The following is a 12869-nucleotide window of genomic DNA, read 5'->3' as shown; positions in this document are numbered from 1 at the left end:
GGGCCGCCCGCGGGGCAGAGCCCGGCGCCGCCGCCGGCAGGGGCCGGGAGAAGCCCGGCGCCGCCGCCACCCTCCCCCCGTGCACACGCACATCGCACGCTCCGCTCTGCAAACACCTCCGTCCTCGTCGAAAGCTGTTGCATCTCTTTTTTTTTCCTTCCCCCTCTTGCCCCCCTCCCCCTTCTACGAGAAGAAAACTTGATTGGATTTAATATATTTCCTTGGGATCGGAAGGAACTCCTGCCTGCTGGATCTGGTTTAGACACCCGACAGACAAGGTAAATTAAATGGAGAAGGTTTGGGGAGCAGCAGCAGCAACAACAACAACAGAAAAATCCTTCCTCTGCCGAAGGGGGTGGGGAAAAAGGAAAGAGTTCACGCTTCATCTTGATATCCTGTTTTTGGCCTTTATTTTCTGATCGGCTTGTGTTTTCCGCCTCCCATAGTTTGACTGTCCTTTGTGTTTCCCCCCGTCTCTCGCTAAAATGCTGTTTGTATGGCCGTAACCGCTGTTTTCATGGAGGTCGAGGAAACAATCTGGGGAGACCGAAAGTTTTTAAGCTCCTCAGACACAGAAGTTTCTTTGTTCAGTGGAAGAAGGTACCGAACTGAAACTGCCCGACTCTGTGGCTGTGCTTCTTCAGCTCCTTCCTTTTGAAAACAATTGCTAACCCTGAAAGTATAATTATCAGGAAATAAGAAAGTCCTAAAGGGGATAATCTCTTTTATTTAATCGAAAGATCTTGGCGTTTGGAGCTCCCTGTATTTGCCGTTTGTCTTTAATCTTGTCTTCTGGAATATCAGTTAGTGTGTAGCCCGCCTTCTTAAAAGTAACTGTTAAATTCCTTTTATAAAAATCTGTCCTCGTAGTCCTCTGTAAATACTGTTGCAGTTTTTCCCCTCGACTCCTGTCGCCACCTCTCTTCCTCCCCTCCGCCCCTTTTCTCCCCCCTCAAGATGACGAGTTTGGCTGCATATTTTTCAGCTTGTATGGGAGAGGTCTGCATTGCATTTTGATCCCTGCGCAAGTTCATCTCGAGAGCCTCCATTAAAAAAAGACACCCCCCCCCCAGCAACTAGTTGTCTGGCTTCTTAAAAGTGCATTTGAACCTCTGGATTAACATAGCCTTGTTTGGTTTTGGTGGCCACTTTCTCCTTTATCATTTTTTAAGACTCCTGTCTGAAGCTGTTGGAGGGTAAACTAAATGCGTAGTTCTGGTGGAAGGTTTTTGTAGTGCTGGTGATTACTGCTTGTTATGTCAAATAGTTGCGTTTATTGAAAGCAATATTGCTAACCACAGATTGATTTCATATGCCTCTAAGAGGTAATTATTGGTTAGCTTCTTCATGGAGGCAAGAAATTTCATGTCCTGTGAATGTTTAAAATGAACTATAAGCCAGCTCTGTACTACCTTATTTTTCTAAATTATTATTGCTATTTGACAAACTCAAAAGCAGTGTGCTTGTCAGACAGGATGCGCATGCTTCAGTCTTTGAAGTATCTGAGATGGATGTGTTGGTATTTATGAGAACTGGACAAAGTAATTTCTATGCAAACATTTTAAAACTATGATATTTGTAGTCCTTCAACAGCACCAAGTAGTCTAGTGCATGAGAAGACATTATTAAGCCTGCTCAGGCTGTTTCATTAAATGATATAGTGCAAGGAAAAATATTTAACTGACCTAAAGTGGCTTCTATTGCTGATAAGAAGTGATTTAGTTTGCAATTTATAGACTTACCTTTCTAGGCAGCGGTAAAGGTTATTCTTAGGCGTCTGAAAGGGCTGAACAAAATAAATGGCAGTGAACTTCAGTTTCCTTATATGGCTGATGCTTGGCAGAAAAGCAATGAAGTCTAAATAGAGTAATCCTTTTACAAAGAACGATCACTTTCCAAAGCAGTGTTTCAGCCCCAATAATGGGGGGGAGGAGGGAGGAGGAATTATAGCAATGCATGACAAATTTAGATGTAAACCCCTGTGTTCCTAATGGATGCAATTTTGTTTCTTTTCAGACCTTTTGTGTTTCTCATGATGCACTTAATATTTTTCAATGCCATGCAGAAGAATAGATCCTTGTAGTGGAGCCACAACTTTTTACACTAGCGTTTTGTCACCATGGTAGCTATGGATAAGGCCCTTTTTAATGATGAAAGTGTAATTCACTACTGCTTACAGCTAATGATTATATCATAGAATGCCATTCATGTCATTAACATAGTTTAGTAGTAATGAAGGACTGTATTCTTTCTCAAGACCAACTGTGTCTCAGCTAAAAATTAGGTTGACACTGATATTCGTTTTGTGAATAAAATGATTTAGGTATACACATGGCAGCTCATGTTGTTTGAAACGGCACTTTCATAGGTATGTGTTGATGGCTTGGGGAAACATTCTTCCTACCTGGCTGTTCCTTGCTCATGAATTGAACTAAGTTCATGTAAACATTGGTAACTTTAAGTAGGTATGCTTACAGTCAGAGCTAGAAGTTGCATATACAGCATGCTATCATGAGGACCACAGTGTATTTTTTCAACAATTTTAGTGAAAATATGAATAATTTGTCTTATAAATGGGCAAGTTGATAATGTGCAGTATAAATGCAGTGCTCTGTATGATACCCATTTGCACATCACGTTCATACAGAATAGATTGGGGGGCTCTGTGGAGAAAGTATTACTCACTGAAAATTGCCTAGTGTCTTAAGCTGCAGTGGCATAAGAAAACGAGATTATGATTTGTCTTCAGTGGAATTCATTTAGAGTCTGTACCCCTAGGTGTAAAGAAGCATACTTGAAACACCTAAATTAAGGGAGGGGATGCATGCATGCGCGCACACACATACACACACATATATGCATATATGTTTATATATATAGATAAATATCATATATGTAATACATATATATATATATTAAAGTTACCATGTTAGCAGTAGGTTCTAGAAATAAAAGGGGATTAGAGCAGAATTCAACTCAGCTTTCCCGTAGGAGTGTAATGGATTTTTGGCTGACTGCTTTGTTTTTTGTTTTGTTTTTGTCCTTCCTGCTCCCAAACAAAAAGGAAGATCTTTCAGGGAAAATGTTACATAAAGATCAAGTGTTTGATATTTTTTCTTAACAGTATATTCTTCCTATGAAATAACCTGATCTGCTAAAGGAGGGTCTGACATTTACTCCACATAGTGGAACTACGAACTTAAACTTTTCCAAAAGAGTGGCTAGTTGACTTGAAGAAAAAGCTACTCTTGCTGATATGGAAACAGTAGATTATATCCCTATGTGAGCATGCAAATGTTGATTATGACAGTTGATGTAGGTAGTTAAACATGAACTAGCTGCAAAATAAAGATTTGGATATATTAGCTGTCAGCTATCGAATAAGTAAAGCAACTCATCAGACAACTCCCCTTTTCACGTCAGAATGAAAACATTGAACATGAGTAACATATATATCATTTTCTTTAGTAAAAAGTCTATAAATTACTATTTATGTTTTTTAGTTTTAAAATTTAAAACGCACAATTTTTGCGGTAACCTATTAAATTACTAGCTTAGTGTCTTTGGAGCATCTTATAAACTCCAGTGCACACTTGTGAAGTATGGATTACTTTTTCTACAACTTCTGAATGTTTAACTGGTTTTGAGAGATTTGCTTAATTTTTTGAATGCATAGGGGATATCCCTTTGTATGTATTGTGGGGAGCTTGTGAACAGTTCCGTTGCTAGTTGCGTGGCAGGCTCTGGTCCAGTTCTGGACAAGGAGTACATTTTTTTTGACTTGTCAGAGCTTCAAATGTGCGATGGTTTCCCACCATCCTTACAGTTCTCGTCTCTTGGGGGATCAGCTGCAGTATGCCACTGCAATTTCCAACTGTGAGGGTGGCATGCAGACCCCACTGCATCAGCACAGCTGGCACACTGCTGAGTAGGTATCAGCAAAAATTAGTGGGCCTCAATAATATTGCCTAGTGTACTTCAGTAACAATTGATAAACCCAGAGCTATTCTATGCAGCTTTTTAAGATTATAAGGATGATCCAAAGATTAACATGACTGCTTTAATGACAAGATGGGTGGGTTTTTGTTTGTTTGAAAGATTTTTGGCTGTAAAACAATTGCTTATTTAAGTAATCTTCTTCACTTCCAATTAAGAATACAGTGTTCGTGTACTGTGAGTAGAAGGTTTTAAATATAAAGTTTTGAGAGTGAGGATGCTGATTTAGGAGAAAGCATGTAAATATCATGTTCTGGCAGCATAAGAAAAATGGAAAAAGTGAGTATTAGTATGTTGAAATTGGTAGGATTTTTATTATATAATAATCTYGGGATAATTCGTCCTTTTCTGTTGTTCTTGATCTGTAGTACTTGGCCTTTGTAAGACACTATTTTTTGATGCTTAAATTTATGTACAGATGTTTGACCTATTTGTTTAGTTTCATCTGTGCTTYCCCTGAGGGTGATATAGAAGCATGGTGTTTCAACACTAAATTGCCCCTTCYGCCTTTAAAAATGCATCAGAATTTTGTGTAATTGAAAGATAAAGTTAAGCAGATCTCTTAGCTTGGCTTCATCTAGACCAAATGGAAGTGCACTTACACTGGAAAATGTCAGCATTGTGACAAGCTTCTCCTGAGTAGCTTAAATTGAAAAGCAGATTACTTCTTTCTATATCTGGAGCTAATTTGTAGATACTTGCTACAAAACAATCATTATACATAGGAACAAAGAGTGATGATTAAGCGGAGTCTGAAGACAATGTGAACTATCTCTGCTGCTGTGGCTGTCCTGGGGGTTGTAATACCATGAGAAGGTACCATGCCTCTGGAGCTTCTTGTGTTTGATGACTGAATCTTGTCAGATAAGATAGTACATACTCTCCTCTCCACTTTATCCATTTCAGTAGCTAATGAATGGTTTGGCCTTATTCTTCCATCCCATTTTTTGGTGTGGCCAAGGGCCAAGAAAATGTTAGGTAACAACACTTGTGCACAACCTTTATTGTATGCAACTTTGTTGCTTAAGGAGGGAGGAGGAACGTTTTGTGCTTGTCCTTTGTTCTGTATCTGTGCAATGATTAGACACAGTCTAGACCTTAAAGATTACTTGTGATAGTAAGGAGAACTTGTTTTTCTGTAAAAGCAAAGCTACCAAAGGGAAGGTAAGTGATTCCAAAGTGTACAACTTTTTTTCATCATTTCTAAATTTTTAAATATCCAGTATTATATGTCCTTGCATCTTCTGTAAATAAAACTGGTTTCTTGAACTTTTATGTTTCACATTGCTGTACAAATGAATCCTGCAAGCGTAAAGCTGTATTATATATGCATAGTAAAACAACTGCTAAAAGCAAATGTTCTTTCTGATTCTCTTTTATAGATGTGTATTGTGAGAATAATAATTGGAAGAAACTGTAGATCAGTATCCTCAGACTGGTTAGTTCAGAATTCACAAGGTGTGTGAGCTCCCTTTCCAAACAAAAAGTCTTCTAAGCATACATTAATCTCCAAGCTGGTATAGAGCAATAAGTACAGTGCTATGCTTCTTGTCTTGTAGCCCCTGTCATGAAGGTAGCTGGGGTGGAATGAGCAGAAATAAATATATGTGGTCCAAGAAGTTAATGATCTGTCTATTTTGGATTATCCCACAGTACCAGTGGGAGATTTTGCAGCTATATGAGTAGAATTTCTTTTCTAGAAACAGATAGGTGGATAATACTTGTTCCAAGTGTTGAGCTTTGTGTTCTCTTCAAGTTATAATTGCACTTTAGAAGTAGATGCTTGGCTTATAGTTGTTTTCCTGTGAACTGTTAGTGCCCAGTGTTGACTACTTGTGCCACTTACCTAGTTCTAGCTTTACAAGGAACTCTTAGGTTTGAAGTCCCAATGAAAGTTGCAGGTACTTGAAATGAAAAATTTCTTAGGCAACTATAATTTGGAATGGGTGGTATCTCCTTCTGAAGTGGCCAGGGCCTTATTCTTGTTGGCAGGATAAACTCCAATATTAATAACTGAATTCAAAGTATTTGAAGTTCTGTTAGTTTGCTAAAGGTAGCTGCAGAAGAATGTGTGAAAAACAGTATCTGTCTTGGTTTCTGAAGTACCGTGCTTTGAGTTTTACTGCTGCCTTTGGAACCTTTTAATCGTTTTTTTACTCTAGTTGGCATGGGAAGTTCCTGTAGCAGCTGTACAGAGGTCTGACTCTTCCCAGACAGTTCTGGAAGAAAAGTTTCATGTTCTTCAGTAGTTCCGTCTCATAATGTGGAGTCTAAGTTTAATACAGTTGCAGAAGTATTCTTTTCAGCTTCCCTGGCCCTCCTTCTCTTTGGAGTCTTTCAATACATATATTTAATTCTTCTGGCCCTGCTTTTCTTAACAGCAGCTGTTAAGAGCTTATGTTCTGTGTATATGATCAGCATTGTTCAGTTTCTCTTTTTCCTGATGCTTTGGTGCTTCTGCTTGATACTTTAGAATTCACTTATTTTTCAGGAAGACTTCAACTTCCGAAGCCTCCTAAGAAGGAAAGGAGAAGGGTGTAGATGCTTCAGGCTACGTCAGTACATCTGAGTAATATCTGAAATGCAATGCCAGATGCCTGTGAATGTCAGTCACAGGTTCAGCAAAAATCAGATTTTTGCTATGGATGTTATTCTGAGAGTTTGGATACTGGAGAGTTTCCAGACTCTTCTGGAAGACATTTGGTAGGCTGCTAAGAAATGTTTTGAGAACTACTGTTCCCCCCMCACACACACATGTGACTTGGAGCCTTCTTGGAATTAATCTTCTTGAAGAGAGAAGTGATAGTTTAGAAGATGAACCCTATTATCAGCAACTTAGTCAAATTACCGCGGGTCTTCTGTCTTCGCTTACAGATAACCCAGAAGATAGGATGGAGTTTTGTATCTGAAACTGGATATCGGGGAACTCTTAAATTTAAATAATGATGCTAATGTAAATTATAAATGTCGTCTTCCTCTGTGGAAATGTTATACTTAATATTCTGCATGTGCTTGTGCATGCCTGTGGTTGAAACAAACAAAAAGCTTGACTGTGTAAGTACAGGATTGAGGCCTGTATTTTCAGTGAAAGTAAACTGAAAAGTATGTCAGCATAGCAATTTAAGTCTTTCGTGTGAAAACAGCATACACTACAGTGTATAACATGCAGGTGCTGAATTTACTTTATTGCTTCCACTTTGGCCTACTAAATAGGTGTTCTTGAATGAGGGGATGGGTGTGTAGACAGCCTTTAATATGCAGCGATAGCCTGCTGCTGCTACATTTGTTTGCTGTGGCAAATTAGCTTGTGGTGATCCAGAATGTCAGCATGGTAGTTAGCTCCTTTTAGGAGAAAGTACTCATTTTGGGTTACTTTTGGTCACATAATCATATATGATGTTAACCCTGGAGTTGCAGGTCATTTAAATTCTGAGGCACTCTATAATTGTGTGTGGGTTTTTTTTTTTTCTTTTTTTCTTGGGAGTAGAATCTTCACTGAGGGAGAAAATTCAAAAGTTCACACATCTCTGTGTAGCTATCTAGCCTTTATACCATTTATTTCAGTTGTGCTTTGATCAACTTGTGTAGGATGATTTATTCTAAATAATGGAGAATATTCATGAGTGTTTCAGCAGATCTCCTTTTTGGGGAAGAACTGGAAGAAGAGGGAATGAAGTAAAGAATGCCAGATGAGAGTATTTGGAGCAAACCTGGAATTTTTTTTTAAGGTCGCTTTTATTGATTCACATATGGGTATTTCAAAAGTTGTTTAAAAACACAGTAAAATTAGCTTAAAAACTCAGTGCTAAGTAAAAGCAGGCGAAAAGATGTTTAAACCTATGAGTTCCCCTGCTCCCTGGGAATGTGACAGGGAGGGGAAAATCATTTGGAACTCTGAATTTGGCAAACCATCTGACTTTAATTTTGATAGCAAAGATCAGAAATGTTAATATGGGAGAAGGAAACTCATGGAGCTTTACTATTTTATTATTTAACTATAATGCCTTTTTTTTTTTTTTTAACTTTTCTGAATGGTGTTTGGTAGGGAAGGGAGTTTTTTGTGACCATTAAAGTCCTGCTCTTCCAGTGTGTTATTCCTAATTAAGATTTTCATGTTTTGGATCTAGTACCAGAAATCTAATCTAAAGAAATAATGTAAACAATACAAATATTAGAAAAGCAAGATAAACTGAAAATACATTTAGACTTTAACAGACTTAGGCAAGAGTAACTTTCTCTTCTATTTGTATTTGTCTGGGAGAGATCCTCTACCTTTCAAGGAACACTTATTTTGCCTTGCTTTACTGAAGCATAGCAGAAGTGCTGAGAGTCATACCATTCCTGGGTGCTTTCTGCAGTGCTGGTCTTGCTAGAGAAAGACAGTGAAGCAGGCAAGCTTTTCTGTAGGATTCTCCTGCTTAGTACTAATAAAAGGGAAGAAAAGAGAGGTATTGCCAGGATTTCAAAAGTCCTTTAGTATTTCAGGAAACTGAACTGGTTTTACAATAGCAGTCTATGACACCTCAAGGGAAAGATTATGGCCCTATTGGTGAAGCAAGTTAAAAGAAAGCTATATAATAGAAGAAAAATGCATCTTTAATCACTCCTTTCTTCAAGTCCCTCCCTCTCCGTAAAATAACTGGTCAAGAACCAACAAATACTGTTACTTGGATTAAAAAAAAAAAAAAGACACTCTCTCTTTTCTCTTTCCCAAATGGAGAGAGTCCTTGTCTCTTTTCATTGAATTCAAATATATATTGGCTCATTCTAAATTCATAGATCACCCATCATACCATTTGTGTTAAATCTTGATGAAGTTTTAAATTTTGACTTCTAAATATGAAATATTGAGGAATAACCTTCACTCAAAATTCAGATGTTACTCATTTTCCCCCATACTTGTATTAATTTGTTTTTAATGTTTCAAAAGTCTGAAAGGAACTACCCCCTGGGCAATTAAAATTTTTCTAGATCAGAGTTATAGAATTTTCGTAAGTTCATACATTGTGCTGTTCAGTTCCCTTATCCTGAGAAAAGGAGGCTGACATGCTAATAGCAAATCAGTACGACACTGTGCCACTTTTTACTTCAGTAGTGTCAAAGTCGTTTTGAAACTTTCTTCTCTTGCTGTGAAGCACAGGATGTCAGGAAGTTAAGTAACGCTTTAAGCTGAGTTATTATTAAATCAACTTTGAATTCAGTTTTCGATCCTATAATTTCCAGAGTGATAGGAAGGAAGAATCTTAGTTCTACTTAGACCTCCTGTCAGGTGAAAAACTCGTTTTTGACTTTTGATAGTGAGATCTTATCTATGTTAATAGCAGTACTTTAAGAGAAACTGTACTTCAATGTAATTGTCTAAATTCCAAATAATTCTTAATTTTTTTCATGTAAGCAGTAGCCATCATTCTTCCCTATCTGAAGAGGCAAAAATTCTTTGGAAACCATTCAAGAATATCCTTCTGTTAATTTTGTGATAACAGTTGCTTATTTGATCTCCCAAATGCCTGATGTAGTGAAATGAAATTAACATAACAGCTTTTTTTTTAATCACAATATTCTGTTCATTTAGACATAAAACTAAGTGAAGAGAAAAATAATATATTATCAAAAGCATTAGCTTGAATGCTTGTTTTTTGTGTTGAGGGTGAAAGGAGATTGTAGGTTGGCAAAAATCAAATGTGCACTATGAGACTGAAGTTGAGTAAATGGAGGACAAGAAAAATGGGAGTAAGTGCTCAGCTACATGTGATATGTGAAGAGTCTGGCTGGAACCACAGTTCAGGCAGAGAAGTAGTTCTTGTATATCAAGAAGGATGATTGGGATGGATCAGGATTTATATATTAGCTGTAAAATGAATGTCGAAAAAACAAAATAAAGCAAGGTACAATTCAGGGATTCTTTTATTCATCCAAGATAATGACCTTTAAAAAACTGCTGAGAATATTATTAAGGTAATATGTCTTAATTATTGTATAAATTAGATGGAGAAGATCCTTGGAATTGGGAAAATATTATTTTTTAAACTTATGCTCTTTAAAGATTTAGACAGTGGTTGCTTTCCTTATTGCAGTAGTGATGAAGGTGTGTTAAAGAAAACTGTCTTTTAAGTTTCACTGTAAATAGAAGCTTTTGGTCTATAGTATTGCATTTTATACTAAAAAATGTAAAAGCAAAAAGGAAGCTGTCTTGTTGAGGTGGGTGACATTTATGAGGCAGGGACAGAAGTTTTCTTTAAGGGGGAAGATTTCTGAAGTTAAACTGAAGCCTAGTTGTATGTGTTGTTTCCTTGAATAGTGACTTTCATTAGGGTACTGTGTAGTATTTTGTGTGTCAGGATATGTCTTTATTTTTTGTTTTTGGTAGGGTTTAATTTTTGAAATCTAACTACCAAATAGGCAGTTAAAATGTGTGCGCACAGCTCCTGCATGCGTACAACTTTCACATCCTTCTCTTTACACTGCGTTCTAGGAATGTGTCTCCATTTGTGTGCCTCAGCACAGATCGGATTGTGTAACCTATCTAGATCTGGTGCAGCAATTCTTCTGCACAATTGATACATTTTGGTATTAGCTAGAGGGTTTTGAGGGTTTTTGGTGTCGTTCCTCCTCTTCCCATGTACCCAACCTTTGATTTCTTTGTGTTTCTCTGTCTTGTACTGTTTTGGRTCCACTATGTTCTTCTGATCTCCGTTGTTTGGTCATCTGAGTTTTAGCTAGGAATTCTTGCAACTACTTTTTGGGAGGAATGCATGTAAAGCGGGGCATCAGGGGCTGTTTTGTTTTAATATATGGACAACACAATTTAGAAGAAAAACAAAGTAACCAGATATCTTTTGATAGCTGTTGATATGAAATAGTGGTTGGTTTTTTTTTTTCCACTTCAGTTTGTGCTGAACTGTTGTTCATTGCAGATTGCCTAAATTTACGTGCAGGCAATTAGAGGGAAAGTCTGCTTTATGGGTTAGAACTTTTCTTATGTATTGAAATACTGCATCTTTACAACAGTGCAGCTTGCTTGTTTGAAAACCTTTGGTATCTGCTGCAGATGGCTGCATAGTCTAAGGAGTGGTTTCCTGGCTGCATTGTACATGGAGTGCCAAACATGAGAGCAGTTTTGTTCTGGAATGCCAAAATATATAAAATCCATTCAGGAAGCAGCATATGTCAAATGAATAAAAATAACACATTCTCATGCAAGACAGAATATGGTAGATATGTTTTTTAAAACTGACTTTTTTTCCTGAATTATGGATTAAGAGAAGACATTAAATAAAGCACTTCTTGTATTAAGTACTGAGGATAGCGTTTAATGTCAATTGCTGTTTTACACTTTCAGCACTTTTGCTTTACTATTGTTCATTTCCCCATACCCTGTTTTTTTCTTTTTGTTAACGTATGCAATATATTGAAATTGAAATATCCATAAATTATCAAAAGGAGGTGCTGTGTAGGGAAAGAAGTATTATTTTTCTTCCTTGGATATCTAGCATCTGCAGCATAGAGGGTGGTTTTTTTTTGTTTTTTTTTTTAATAAGGATTGTAACTTACGTTTTTCTTTACATTGTTAGAAGAGATGTAAATGATTTCTTGACATTGCAGGTAGAAAAACAGGGTTGTTAGGAATAAAAATGAACAGTGAAGGATGTTGATTTGGCCCAAAGTCTGTAATTCCAACAAGTTCTCAAGGCAGAAAGTGGAAACATGTATGAATAATAGCTCCAAATATTGCAGGATTTTATTATGATAAAGAACCAAGCCCAGGGCAGAGGGTGTCTTGTTGCATTTTACTTCCTTCCTTGTCAGTAAAGTGGTAGTCATTTTGATTCCTCTTAGTTGGAAGGCAAAGATATTAAAACTGCATTGACAAGGAAATACAGGTTGTCTCTTTAGAATTACGATTCCATCACAAATCAGATCAATTTCTAAGTGATTTTTTTTGCATGTATTTTTCCTTTAATCTGAAGTAATATGAAACCTTTGATTTCATAACTTTCCTGAAAAAAAACAAAAGGAGTGAAGTGTGTATCTTTAAAGCAATTTTGTTTGTCATTTCTGAATGTTTTGCCTCTCATTAGTTTTCTCTTTCATCACTATGATTAGGCATACAATTATAAATTAACTTCAGTGAATTATCTTACATAAGGTCCCTAGTGCTATTTTGTCTTCTGTAAGAAGCGATAGATCCCTGAAAAAGGAGGRAGTGAGAGCAGGTTTTTTCTTTTCCTAGCTGTGGAAGGTAGGGATTTCTTTAAATCCAAACGTTATTAAATGCTAATTAAAAAATAATGTAACTTCATCTGAAGACTAGCCATAGCAGAGACCATAGCTATCAGCATTTCTATACTTTCTTTTTTTTTGGGGAGGGAGGGGAGCAATGCTAAGAGTTCAGATTTGAAACAGTGAGAAAGCTTGCCATGTGGTCTTGTCTCCTGGATTGAAAGGGGAGATGCTAGTGTTTCTTTTTTTGTTTTAAACTCTGCCCTTCCTGCTTTCTGAAAATTTTAAGTGTTTCATGGTAATGATGCAGTCAACTAAGGATGTGTTCGCATGCTGAGAGAGGAGACATACAAAAGAACTTCTGCAGTTGCTTGTTTGTGTCTAGGTCCTCATTAGCTGGGTTCTCATGTGCCTTCGCATTTGTTCTGGCAGTCCACCTGTCTTCCCTGCTTGAGATGTATTTTAGTTTGTCTGGTCTCAGCCTTTTTGGAATAGCTTTGGGAAGATCTGTAGAAAATTATGTTGGAGATGTCAAAAATGTGTTGGAGTATAAAGAAGCTCTTCCTCCTCCTCTTCCTCCTCCTCTTCCTCCTCCTCTTCCTCCTCCTCTTCCTCCTCCTCTTCCTCCTCCTCTTCCTCCTCCTCTTCCTCCT

The 12869-nt window shown here is 37.3% G+C and overlaps 1 protein-coding gene across 13 annotated transcripts in view; it reads left to right on the top strand.

The window, feature by feature from the left end:
- The first annotated feature begins 35 nt into the window (after positions 1–35).
- The window catches only part of ERBIN (erbb2 interacting protein), a 117879-nt gene continuing 105045 nt past the window's right edge, over positions 36–12869 (top strand). For 6 of the 13 annotated variants that reach the window (XM_026056383.1, XM_026056381.1, XM_026056373.1 and 3 more), the window contains exon 1: positions 38–278. The gene's annotated coding sequence lies outside the window, so the exon portion shown is untranslated. Of the gene's footprint in view, positions 279–12869 lie in introns of all 13 variants that reach the window. The other 7 variants (XM_026056388.1, XM_026056382.1, XM_026056385.1 and 4 more) reach the window with 3 other exon arrangements.

The sequence above is a fragment of the Apteryx rowi genome, unplaced genomic scaffold (genome assembly GCF_003343035.1).
Source record: "Apteryx rowi isolate R43461 unplaced genomic scaffold, aptRow1 scaffold_131, whole genome shotgun sequence".
Classification (NCBI taxonomy): Eukaryota; Metazoa; Chordata; class Aves; order Apterygiformes; family Apterygidae; genus Apteryx; species Apteryx rowi.
The sequence above is the reverse complement of the archived record's forward strand: the minus strand, read 5'-3'. Positions and strand labels throughout refer to the sequence as shown.